Source organism: Triturus cristatus, chromosome 1_2 (assembly GCF_964204655.1).
Source record: "Triturus cristatus chromosome 1_2, aTriCri1.1, whole genome shotgun sequence".
Taxonomy (NCBI): Eukaryota; Metazoa; Chordata; class Amphibia; order Caudata; family Salamandridae; genus Triturus; species Triturus cristatus.
This window is the reverse complement of record NC_140580.1, coordinates 758,881,678-758,894,094: the sequence shown is the minus strand read 5'-3', so window position 1 is coordinate 758,894,094 and position 12,417 is coordinate 758,881,678. Positions and strand designations below refer to the sequence as shown.

The 12,417-nt window shown below is 48.4% G+C and overlaps 1 protein-coding gene across 1 annotated transcript in view; it reads left to right on the top strand.

The window, feature by feature from the left end:
• Positions 1–12,417, top strand: part of LOC146867969 (uncharacterized) — a 503,249-nt gene that overhangs the window by 366,324 nt on the left and 124,508 nt on the right. The window lies entirely within an intron of this gene.

Sequence of the window (12,417 nt, the reverse complement as noted above, 5' to 3'; positions counted from 1 at the left end):
GTAGAGTGGGTGTATTTATGGGAAGTGTTGAGAAGGATGGGTTTTGGGGAAACTTTTCTAACGGCAATTCAGGTATTATATAATGCACCAATTGCTAGGATTACAGCTATGGGTCTAAAATCTGAAAAGATCAACATTACTAGAGGAACAAGACAAGGGTGCCCCTGCTCTCCTTTGCTTTTCGCTTTATATATTCACCCCTTTATTATTAGTTTACAGAACTCTCCATATATCAAGTCTTTTTCAGCTACAGGTATTTTATATACCGTATTTGCTTATGCAGATGACATCGCTATAGTGACTACTGACCCTAGATAGGCCATGGTGGAGATCGAATTATTATCTAAAAATTTTGGAATAATGTCTGGGTATAAGTTAAATGATGAAAAAACCCAAATTCTCTGTACAAAGAACATACAATTTAATGATTCTCGGGTTACAAATGAGGTTACTTACTTAGGCATTCAGATTAAAACCCAGATGCAAGAGATTGTCGAAAGTAATTGGGAGGTGACTATAACCCAAATTAAAGATTCATTAGACAGATGGAATAGACTTCAATTATCAATAATCGGAAGAGGGAACATAATTAAGATGAATATTTTAGCCAAAATTCTGTATGTATTTCGAAGTATACCTCTGGAATTTTCACTCAAGCATATACAGCAATTACAAAATATATGTGGGAAGTTTGTGTGGTCTCCTGGTAAACCTCGTAGAGCCATGAAATGGCTCTCGTTACCGGAAGAAAGAGGAGGCCGTGGCTTGCCTGATTTTCTTTGTTATTATTATATTTGCTTTTTACAAAAAATGGGCTATCTATTGACAGGAGAATCTCCAAAAAATGAGGCGGATGCCCCATCTATCTTTTTTTTACTTTTAGGAGAACAGGCGAAAGGTTGCTTATTAAAAGAACTAGAGGGTAACTACTATAAACACACACGATTTAAGGTACTTGCTGCAGCATTTAAAGTCTGGAGAAATGTTAAGAAAATGATTAAACTAGGTAAAATCATATATCCTACCCCATTTGATGCCAATAAAATACTTCCCTCTGTGTTTTGGGACGACACTGTTAAGATATGGATTAGAAAAGGGATTTCAAGAATTGGTGACTTATATGATACAAATGCAAAATTTCTAACTTATGCAGAATTAGTGGATAAATATCAGCTTCCACGGACGCTATTCTTTAAATATCTTCAACTTCGCGACTTTTGCTTGAAAAACCAGATTGACGCTCTCCCTAATAACCTAATTGAGGGGATCCGTCTGCAAAAAAGAATTGGCCCACTTTATGCGATTTTAACGGAACATAGGAACGATGATATTCAAAAATATAACCACTATTGGATTAACCAACTGGGAGACTCTCCTATTGAAATAGTGGAATCACTATGCTTCGCTAAAAAAATCTGTCTGGCAGCTAATCTAAAAGCTCAGGTTTATAAAACGATTTTTAGGTTATACTATACTCCTAAACGTATGGCAACTTGGGGAGATAAATACAATGGTAAATGTTTTAGGTGTGGAGATCAGGAAGCTGACATGCTCCATATTTTTTATAACTGTGCAAAACTTTCGCATTTTCTTGCGGATGTTGAAAGATTTATATCGCTGGTACTGGCTTGTCCTTTGAAGATTTCCCCTTCACTTATGATACTGGGCTGCTGTCAAAAAACATACAGCTATCAGATTTTAAAAGAACACCGGTATTTTCTATTCCTTGCAATGACGGTTGCCCGGTTATGTATTGCAACAGAATGGTTATCACCTGAACCTCCTACTTTTGAATTTTGGAGAGCGAAGTTATATCGTATTTATGAAATTGAAATGCATTTGTATCTCTTGAAAGGAACAAGGAAGAAATGTCTGGGAATGTTAATTTGGGGAGCCCTGATGAATTTTCTCTCTGATAACACTAGTACATCGTAGTATCTGTGATTTGGCTTTTTTGTGGTCTGCTGCTTTGTCAAGTCATGTCTTTTTTTTTCCTTTTTGTATATTGAAGTCATCTATGTATGTTTATAATAATGGAACTGTCATGGAAATAAAAAAAAAAAAAAGAGTATGTGACTTCATCAGCAGCGCATTGCGGGGGCGTGAGTTATAGTTAGCTCAGCTGACTATAACTGCTGAATTTCACTGGTTTTGTACGAGTGAAACCTGAGCCTAACTAGAACATCTCTGTAAACTTTGTTTTTTTACTGAAAATACCAAAGGGTAAAGTAACTAGTTAAATGAATATGTAAATGATCACATTAACGTTGTGAACTAAAAAAAAGAAAACACAGAAATTCACCGGTTATAGTTAGCGGAGCTAACTGTAACTTGCGCTACCGCCATGCACTGCTTATAACCTCCAATATTACATAACTCATGACGTGTTCTATGATGTCATTTTTTACTTCCCTACCATTGTACTTTCTACCTAACCCGTGATTTCGGCCGTGCACCCCACGCTCCTTAATAAAAGAAAGCGACCGAGCTGCCATTTTGTCAATCCCACACTATTGCAGCAGAAACTGCCTTTTTTTGGGGTGGGGAGGGGTGTCCCTCTGGGAACCCAGCATGGGAACTAAGAGGTGCAGGGTATACCTACCCTACCCCACCCTCTTATATTATTACTTTTTTTACTTCAGGACAGAGGACTAACTCCCAGAGTCCTGTATTGGCTGCCACCAACATTTCCTCATGTTGCTGGCAGCCAATCAGAGCGCTCACTCTCACACCCATGGGAGCAAGATGTCCCAAGGGGAAAACAAAAAGTTCCTGGGCAGTCCAAGCGCTCTAATTTTAAATTGGCACTCCTGCGAGCCTGTCAAGCCTCACACGGACCCCACTGTCCTGATATACAATTATATCTAGTAGAGACTTCTAGCTGCGATTCCTTAACTTGGAATTCTGCCCAGGTGTCCAACTGGATCTGGAATCTTTTCTCATGCGGTACCCCTGTGGGCCAGTGGGTGGTGTCATTCAGCTTATCATGGTGTCGTCCGCACCAGAAGTGACATTTGCGGTGCCTATATACGCGCAAACTAGGCCCTCTGACGTCATTTCTTTTCTTTCTGTGCCAGTCAGTGCAGATCTGGGAAGAGCTACCCCTTAGTCGTTTTTTGGCTAAGCTTTTTTTGAAGCTTTATTAAAGTCTTTTTTGAGATCTTACCTCCTGGTGTGGCGGTAATGTCATCAAAGAAGGCCAGCTTCAAGTCTTCTGGCGCCTGTCACCAACATATGTTGGGGATGGGCCCACACCTTGTTTACCTGTTGTGACTCGAATGAGACCATGACCCGAAGGCCTGTCCCGACTTACCTGCCATGCATTCGAAGGCCTTGAGAGAGCAATACCTCAAACTCTTAACTGCTCAATGCCCAATTTTCTGATCGAGAGGACAGTCCTGGGAGTCTCAGTCCATGGAAAATAAGTTGTCGAAGTGTGTTTCGACTTTACCTTGTCCGTTGACTGACGAGATTAAGGAGCGTCCCTCGTCCTTGCTCCACAGTTGAGCTAGCGTCTGGTCCGGCTCCATGCTTTCCTGCTTTTCTGGGAGCCAGAGCGACCCCTGATCAAGTTCAGAAGTTCTGAGGCCATGAGCTTCATATTTGAGTGGCTTGTTCCCTCTGGCTCGCCTTAGGGCCCTGCAGGTTCAGGAGGCGACCCTACTGGATCCATGCCAGCAGCTCCTGCACCAGTAAGGCCCCAATGTTTCACAGATGGATCCGGATCAGCGCTGGTCGTGGTATGTTGACTTTCCCTGGTGCCAATCCCAAGGCAGATGCTCCCGGCACCATCCCCATTCCCGCCTCCGACACAGAGCCAGAGGGGCGTCATCCGACTCTGGCCATGGCACCTACTGGAGCCATGCCTAAAAGGCCAGAGCCGGATCCCTATTCCTATAGGCTAGAACTTTAGTAGGGGTCCCTGGACCCTGAAGAACAACACCCATATGACTCCTAGGACTGGTGTGAGGATCTGGGTGAAGCCAGTGGACTGGACACTTCTCCAGATACTAGCATGCTTTCTCCCTTTACCGTGACTATGAAGGAGAGAGCGTCATTCTCAATGGTGGTGCTGAGTGCTGCTGAGGACCTGAACCTTGCTTGCCCTCGGTGGCAGTCAAGACTAATGTCTTGACGGAAGTGCTTCCCTTCTGAACCGCTTCTCCTATATATTGAAGCACTTAATAATGTTCTGTTTGAGACCTGGTCCAAGCCCAGCACAGGGGCTTCTGTAACAGGACAATTGCCTGTCTGCTCTGCCCCATATCAGGAGACCCAAAATTCTTCACGGAACATCCTATCCCAGAGAACTTGGTGGTCCAAGCCCCCACTTCCCTTGTAAAATCCTAGTGCATTCCCAACCGCCCTGCCGGATCGGGAATCAAAGAGGCTCGGCAATTTATGCAAGGAAATGCTTTCTTCCACTAGAATGGCATTGTGTTTGGTGAACACTGCATGGCCTTTGTTCTGCTATTCCCATGCCCTGTGGGATATGGTTGCACAGGTGCTGCCTACGGTCCCGGAGCAGGCCTGGGCCGTGCTCTCCCTGGCTGTTACCGACTGGAGGGATGCAGCTAAGTTCACCATGACCAGACACCACCGACTCAATAGGCAGAGTGGTTTAGTCCACAGTGGCCCTGCGGAGCCACGCCTGGTTGAAGACTACTGACTTTTCTGGGGATGTCCATTTATCACTCATGGACATTCCCCTTGATGGCTCCCGTGTCTTTGGAGACTAGGTGAATTTGGTGCTGGAGCACTTTAAAAGCAGCAGGGCTACAGCCAGGTCCTTGGGCCTTTCTATGTACCCTCGTCACCCTCAAACTGCCTTTTGCTCCTTTCCTGGTCGTGGAAAGGGCGTGCAACCACATCCTTCCCTGCCCAGCCACTGTGGTGTTCAAGCTTTCCAGCCTCAGCATAGTCGTGGTTCCTACCGGCGCCGTTGGTTGGGTAACCAGCGGTCGGGTCAGTCCACCACCAGGTTGATCTCTCCCTCTCCCAGCACTTTCAGTGTTACATTGCAAAATGTCATCCCGTTGCTATGACACAGTGACTTAATGGCAGCATTGGCTCTGAAAGGCATGTACCTACACATCCTCATGCACGCAGCACCTTCAGGTGCCTTCGCTTCATGGTAACAGGAAAACACTATCTGTTTAAAGTTGTCAGCTAGCATTTATCGTAGCACATCTGCTCAGCCATGCTGTTCACATGTATCTGAAAGAGACACGTTATCCCCAGGCATCAGACTGGATCCGGAAAGTTTTTGCCAGCAGTACCCTTGCTCGCCGGTAGGCGTCGTGCGGCTCCGTGTACGTCGCTGGCGTCGTAGTCGCCGAGATGACGTCGTCGGACGGAGCTAATTAGACGCGCCTTTGGCCCCGGCTACACTGGCAAGATACCCTTTGGCGCCATGCCGGACACAACGCCGTTGCCTACGGGGCCGGACTACGTCGACCCTGGATTTGTCTATTATCCTCCGATTCCAATTCCAGGTGGTGAGTTTATTCCCTTTGCCCGGGCCCCTCATCCTTACCGACCTCTTACACAGCCGGTGGACAAAGGGGAGTACTGGGAGGGGTCCGAAGACCCTCTCTCAGCTCAATGCGAGGATGAACCGGAGTGGGAGGGTGATATGGAAGGTTCAGGCGATCTGGATTTCTCTCCGCACCCTGGTACACTGTCCCCTGCTTCCGTAGCTATGGAATAAGCTTGGACTTTTTCTGTGGTGTTGCGTAGGGCGGCTGAGGCTCTTAACCTCGAGCACCCATCTGTGCCTATCAGGACCAATCTCCTGATTGCAGCCAGCGACCTCCTCTGCGGAGCTGCTACTGCCCTTTAATGACGCGCTTACAGACATTCTGTTAAGCATCTGGACCAAGCCTAACACAAGGGTTCCTGTGGATACGAGTGTGGCACGACGTCATCGCCTCAGCCCGGACGACCCCAGTTTTCTCACGCAACACCCAACGCCTGAGTGTCTGGTTGTCCAGGCCTCTGCCTCTCCCAGCACGTTCCCTTCTGTACCTCCAGACAAGGAATCTGAAATTCTGGAGCAGTTTGGGAAAACATTTTCACCTCTGCCAGTTCCGGGTTGCGGGCGGTGAGTACTGCGTGCCTGTTGGACCGCTATTCCCATTCTGTGTGGGACACCGTGGCACAGGTGCTGCCTCAGTGCCCTGTGGAAGCACGGGCGGTTCTCTCCCAAGCCATTACCGAAGGGAGAGATGCTGCTAAATTTACTATCCGTTGTGGGCTTGACACGGCTGATTCTATCGGCAGGGCACTTTCCACAACGGTGGCGCTCCGCCGATACGCTTGGCTCAGAACTACTGGCTTCTCCGGGGATGTCCAGAACACCTTGTTGGACATGCCATTTGATGGCACGTGCCTCTTTGGTGACAAGGCAGATAGCACCCTGGAACGCTTTAAGGACTCTCGGGCTACGGCCCAGTCCTTGGGTCTCGCCACCACGCGTACTCCCTCACGGTCTGCTTTTCGCTCCTTTTGAGGTCGGGGTCGAGGCGCCCAAACGCTTTCCTTTCAGACCCGCAAGCCTGCGCAGCCGCAGTCTGAGCGCAGCTGTGGACGTGGGACCTGCCGTGGTGGGTCCCAAGGACAGCGGGCGGATCAATCCACCACCTCCCCTGCTGCCGCCGCCTCAAAACCTTCCTAGTCTGGTCTTTCAGGCCCACCAGACGTCAGTGGATGGCAAGATTCGTTATCCCCTTCCCCACTGGCGCACCATCACCTCGGACATGTGAGTTCTGCAAATAGTCCGAAGGGGCTACTCCCTCCCCTTCGAGTCTACCCCTCCAGCCATGCCACCTCAGTACCACCGCATGTTGGGGATCACTTGGCACTTCTCCAGCAGGAAGTTGCAGACCTCTTGGCCAAGGGGGCCATCGAGCGCGTTCCGACGCCAAAAGTAGGTCGTGGTTGTTATTCCCACTACTTCTTGATTCCAAAGAAGGACAAGTGCCTGCATCCTATCTTAGACCCGCAAGACTGGATGGTAGCGTTGGACTTGCAGGATGCTTATTTTCATATCCCTATCCTGCCGGTCCACCGGCGTTACCTGCTGTTCACGGTAGGCCATGAGCACTTTCAGTTCACCGTGCTCCCTTTCGGCCTTAACAGCGCCCCTCGGGTGTTCACGAAAGTGATGGCGGTGGTCGCAGCTCATCTATGCAGATCAGGGGTTTCAGTCTTCCCCTATCTTGACGACTGGCTGTCGAAGGCGGGCTCACCCCAGGCAGTCGTCTCCCACCTCCAGACTACGGCCGACCTCCTGTATTCGCTGGGGTTTTCCATCAACGTGCCAAAGTCGCATCTGATTCCCTCTCTGAAGCTCCTCTTCATCGGAGCGGTTCTGGATACGGCGCAGTTTCAGGTTTATCCTCCCGAACAGAGAGTCTGGGACATACGGGCTATGATTCCAATCTTTCAGTCCTGGTCCTGGGTTTTGGTCAGGAAGACCCTGAGACTGCTGGGCCTCATGGCCTCCTGCATCCTGCTGATCAATCATGCCAGGTGACATATGCGGGCTCTGCAGTGGGACCTGAAGTTCCAATGGACGCAGCATCGGGGAAACCTGTCCGACTACGTCCAGATCTCGGAGGGCACTGCACAGGACTTGCAGTGGTGGCTCACGGACCAGCATTGGGTCAGCGGCAGATCCCTCTCCCTTCCCCAACCGGAGCACACAGTGGTGATGGATGCGTCCCTCCTGGGATGGGGTGGCCACATGGGAGAGGCGGAGATCAGAGGCCTCTGGTCTCCGGCGGAGTCCAAGCTCCATATCAACCTTTTGGAGCTCAGGGCGATCCTACTTGCATTGAAAGCATTCCTTCCCTCTGTCAAGGGGAGAGTAGTGCAGGTGTTCATGGGCAACACCACCGCCATGTGGTACTGCAACAAGCAAGGCGGGGTGGGGTCATGGACCCTATGTCAGGAGGCTCTGCGTCTCTGGACATGGCTGGAACGTCAAGGCATTTCCTTGGTGGTTCAACACTTGGCAGGTTCTCTGAACACCAGGGCGGACGAACTCAGCCGCAGGTGCATGTTGGATCACTAATGGCGTCTTCACAAGGTCTCTTTCACCAGTGGGGAGAACCTTGGTTAGATCTATTCGCCACCGAAGAGAATGCGCAATATCAGCAATTCTGCGCGTTGGAGTTTCCAAGGTGGCACTCTCTCGGAGACGCTTTTCGTCGCAAGTTGAGTTCCTGTCTGTTATACGCCTTTCCGCCTATACCACTTCTACCCAGAGTGCTGAAGAAGATCAGGCGGGACCAGGCCCAAGTCATTTTTGTGGCACCGGACTGGGCTCGAATAGTTTGGTATCCCGAGCTACTCCGTATGAGCGTGGATCCCCCGATCCGACTGCCTCTTCGGGAGGATCTCCTGTCGCAGCACCAAGGGGCAGTCCTCCACCAGAACCTGTCCAGCCTCCACCTTCTTGCATGGAGATTGAGCGGCGACAGTTGATTCCATTTGCCTTGCCTCTTGAAGTCTGTAATGTGATTCTGGCAGCCAGGCGTCGCTCAACTAAAACTTTATACACCCGTCGGTGAAACAAGTTTTTGGCATGGTGCACAGTGAAAGCTGTAGATCCCCTTTCTGCCCCCCTTTCTGAGGTCCTATTGTTCCTTCTCTCTTTGGCCCAGCAGGGCTCTGCTCTGGGCACTATCAAGGGCTACCTTTGTGCTCGTTCAGCCATTCTCAGGCTGCCTGACCAGCCCTCTTTTCAAGTCCCCTATTGTCGATAGATTTCTCAAAGGCATTACTCACCTTTTCCCGCCTATTCCTTTTATGATGCCTCAGTGGGACTTGAATCTGGTTCTCACATACTTAATGTGCGCTCCCTTTGAGCCTCTTCATAACTGTCCTTTTGCGGTTATTAACCTTGAAAACTGTCTTCCTGGTGGCAATCACCTCCGCTAGGCGTGTGAGTGAGCTCCAGGCTCTTTCATGTAAACCTCCTTTCCTGGCGATTCATCCGGACAAGGTTTTGTTTCGACCACGTCCCTCCTTTCTACCGAAAGTAGTCACTGCCTTTCATCTCGGGCAAACTGTCACTTTGCCCACTTTCTTTCCGCCTCCTTCAAGAGAGGAAGAGAGGCTCCACCGTCTGGACCCAAAACGTGCACTTTCATTCTATCTCAACCGCACACAGCAGTTACGGGTGGATGACCAGCTCTTTGTTGGCTACGTGGGTGCCAAGAAAGGTCGGGCTGTGCACAAGCGGACTATCTCCCGATGGGATGTCTTGTGCATTAAAGCCTGTTACTCTCTGGCTAAAAAGGAACCTCCGGTTGCGCTGCGCGCCCATTCTACCGGGGCGACAGCAGCTACTACAGCATTACTACGCGGTGTTTCCCTGCAAGATATCTGTCAGGCAGCTACGTGGGCCTTGCTGCATACTTTCACTAACCACTATTGCCTTGACAGTCCAGTCCGGAGAGACGGCTTCTTCGGCCGGTCGGTTCTCCGTGACTTTCTGGTGTAATTTCATTTCACAGACCCTCCTCCGGGGTTGGTATTGCTTGGGTATGTATTCTAAGGTAAGTAATCAATCACTAACGTGCCTCTTTCAAATGCACAATTTACTTACTTGTGTAACAATATATCTGTAAGAGACATTAGTGATAGATTCCTTACCGCCCGCCCATCCTCCCTGTTCTGCGAACTGTTCTCTAGGGTTCAGGTCATCCCTTTCAGGGCCCTAGTTCTATTGCACCAGTAGTCGCTCTCTGGCATGGGTCTGCGTTCCTTGCACGGGAAAGTTGTGTACAGAACTGACGTCCGCGCGTGTGGGCGCATCTAAGTAGCTCCGACTACGTTATCACAACGCTTACCGACGCGCAAGGGTACTGCTGACGACAACTTTACGGATCCAGTCTGACGCCTGGGGATATTCCAAGGTAAGGAATCTATCATTAACTAATGTCTCTTACAACTTGTGCTTCCATTCCTAGAAGACCGGATGATAAAGAGCAGTAGCAAACACCAATGTCTAGCTCACACTCAGATAGCAGTGTCTGAACTGCACAAACTGTGATTTACCATCAACGTGAAAAAATCGCAACTCCATCCCCAGCAAATTCAGCCCTTCCTATGCAGAAACAGGCATGGCATACCCACTAGAGGGTAATGGCATTTCAGAAGCTGCTGTTTCTTTTTCAGACACACTGCCCCATTGCTATCAACAGTTTGATGAAACTACTGAGCATGATGGCTTCCTACATAGTAATTGTCCCACATGTCAAGTAGCACATGGGAGCATTACAGGAGTGTCTATCACGGCAGTAGGTGCAAGAGGAGTTCAATAAGACCATCTAGCATTATTAACAATAGCAATTTGAATGTCAGGCCCTTTATATACCCCCATTCTGAAGGTGACCATCACAACAGATGCTTTGCTCCTAGGATGGGACTCCTTCCTTCACCACTTGACAATCCAAGGCACTGGCCTTTACAACACCAGGGTTGCTACATCAACTGCTTGGAACTTCTAGCCATCACACTAGCCCTCAAAATGTTTCACCCGCTTCTTCACAGGAAAACTACACTCATAAGGACAGACAGCATGATGACAATATTTTGCATTCGAAAGCAGTGGGTGACCCACTGTCCCCAACTTTCTCATCTAGCACAGGAGATTTTACATTGAGCAGTCCGCCACAACATTCTCTCGGCAGAGAGCTTGCCAGGAGTGGAAAACGACTCTGCGGACCTGCTCAGCTAAATGTGTCAAAGTGGGACCCATAAGTCCTCCAAAAGTACTTCCACCTTTGGGGGACTCCCATATTAGACCTGTTCGCCACTCCCAAAAACACAAATTGCCAAAACTTCATCACCAGATATCCACACCCCCATTCCAGAGACAATGCGTTCTAAATCAGTTAGTCAGAGATATTGGCTTACGCTTTTTCTCCTCTTTCTCTCATCCCATATGTCGTCAAGAAGATATAGCATGTGACCATGGCTCAAATTCAAGGTGCAACAACTTAGGCAAGACATCTATGGTACTCAGTGCTTCTAGTAATGTCAGTCAGCTTTCACCAGAAGCTCCCACTAAGGCAGGACTGTCTCACTCCGCATCAGGGGCGCCTCAAACACCCGAATCACAAACACCTCAGTATAGCAATTTGTCACCTGAGTACCTAGAGCTCGAATACCTTAGAATTCCATAGGATTGCATAGTAATTTCGCAGGAGGCAAGGAAACCCACTACTCTGGCTTGCTCCTCTGCCAAGTGGAAAAGGTTATGTCCTACTGTTTTCCTTAACCTTAACAGATAGAGATATTTGCAGTTTCTGTGCATGATGTGATTTCATACCTAATGCACCTTTATATCCCAAGCATAGCTAACATATCCATTCAACTACATATCACTGCTGTTGCAGCATTCCTTCAAAACAGACAGCATTTCCCTATTTTCAGGGTACTGGTCATTAAAGCCTTCTTGGAAGAGTTAGAAAGAAATATCCCTCTAAAAATGCCTCCTGCTCCTGTATAGAACTTAAATGTGGCACTCTCATGACTTATGGGCCCTCCTTTTGAGCCTCTGCATTTATGTGTATTGCAAAATGTATCTTGATGTGTGTCTTTCCTCATATGAATCATTTCCCCTAAGCTCATTATTGAGCTCCATCTCTAAGAATTCAGGAATCATGCATTCAGGTTGTAGAGTTAGGGTAGTTCTTCACACAAACCCTAAATTCCAGCCTACGGTTTTCTCATCATTTTCATATCAACTATTTAGCTACCCATATTTTTTCTAACAGCCAAGGTCTGTAGTTGAAAGGGGCACTTTGCACTCTTGATGCTAAAAGAGCCTTTGTGTAATATGTTGATACAACTAAGCCATTCAGAAAGTCTAATCAACTTTTTGTAGCCTTTCCTCATTCGCAAAGGATCTGCTATTTCCAAAGGAGGCATTGCCAAATGGATAGCTAAATGTATCAGTAAATGATAGTTCGAGGCATATGAGCTGCAGATTGTACACTTTGCATAGATCGCCATCTGGTGTTGGGCCCGGATGTTTGCAGTTTGTTTTTGTTCTTGGACAGTCTTTGGAAGTCACGAGTTCGGTGACTCCTCCTTCGGTCCGTAATGCGCATGGGCTTCGGCTCCATCCTCAGATTGTTTTTTTCCGCCATCGGGCTCGGATGTGATACTTCGTGCTCCGGCTTCGAACTTTTCCAGTTCCAGCCTCGACGGAAAATCCTTGTCCATAGAGATTCTTCATCTTCTTCATCTCTCTTAGATGCACTTTCTCGATTCCACTCATCGGCACCGGCCTTCGGGCCCTCCTCGACTCCGGTCCCGGCCGATGGAAAGGACTCCGTTCAAAAAGTGCCTAAAATGTGGGTCTAAATTTCCCCACACCGACCTCCATCAGGTGTGTAA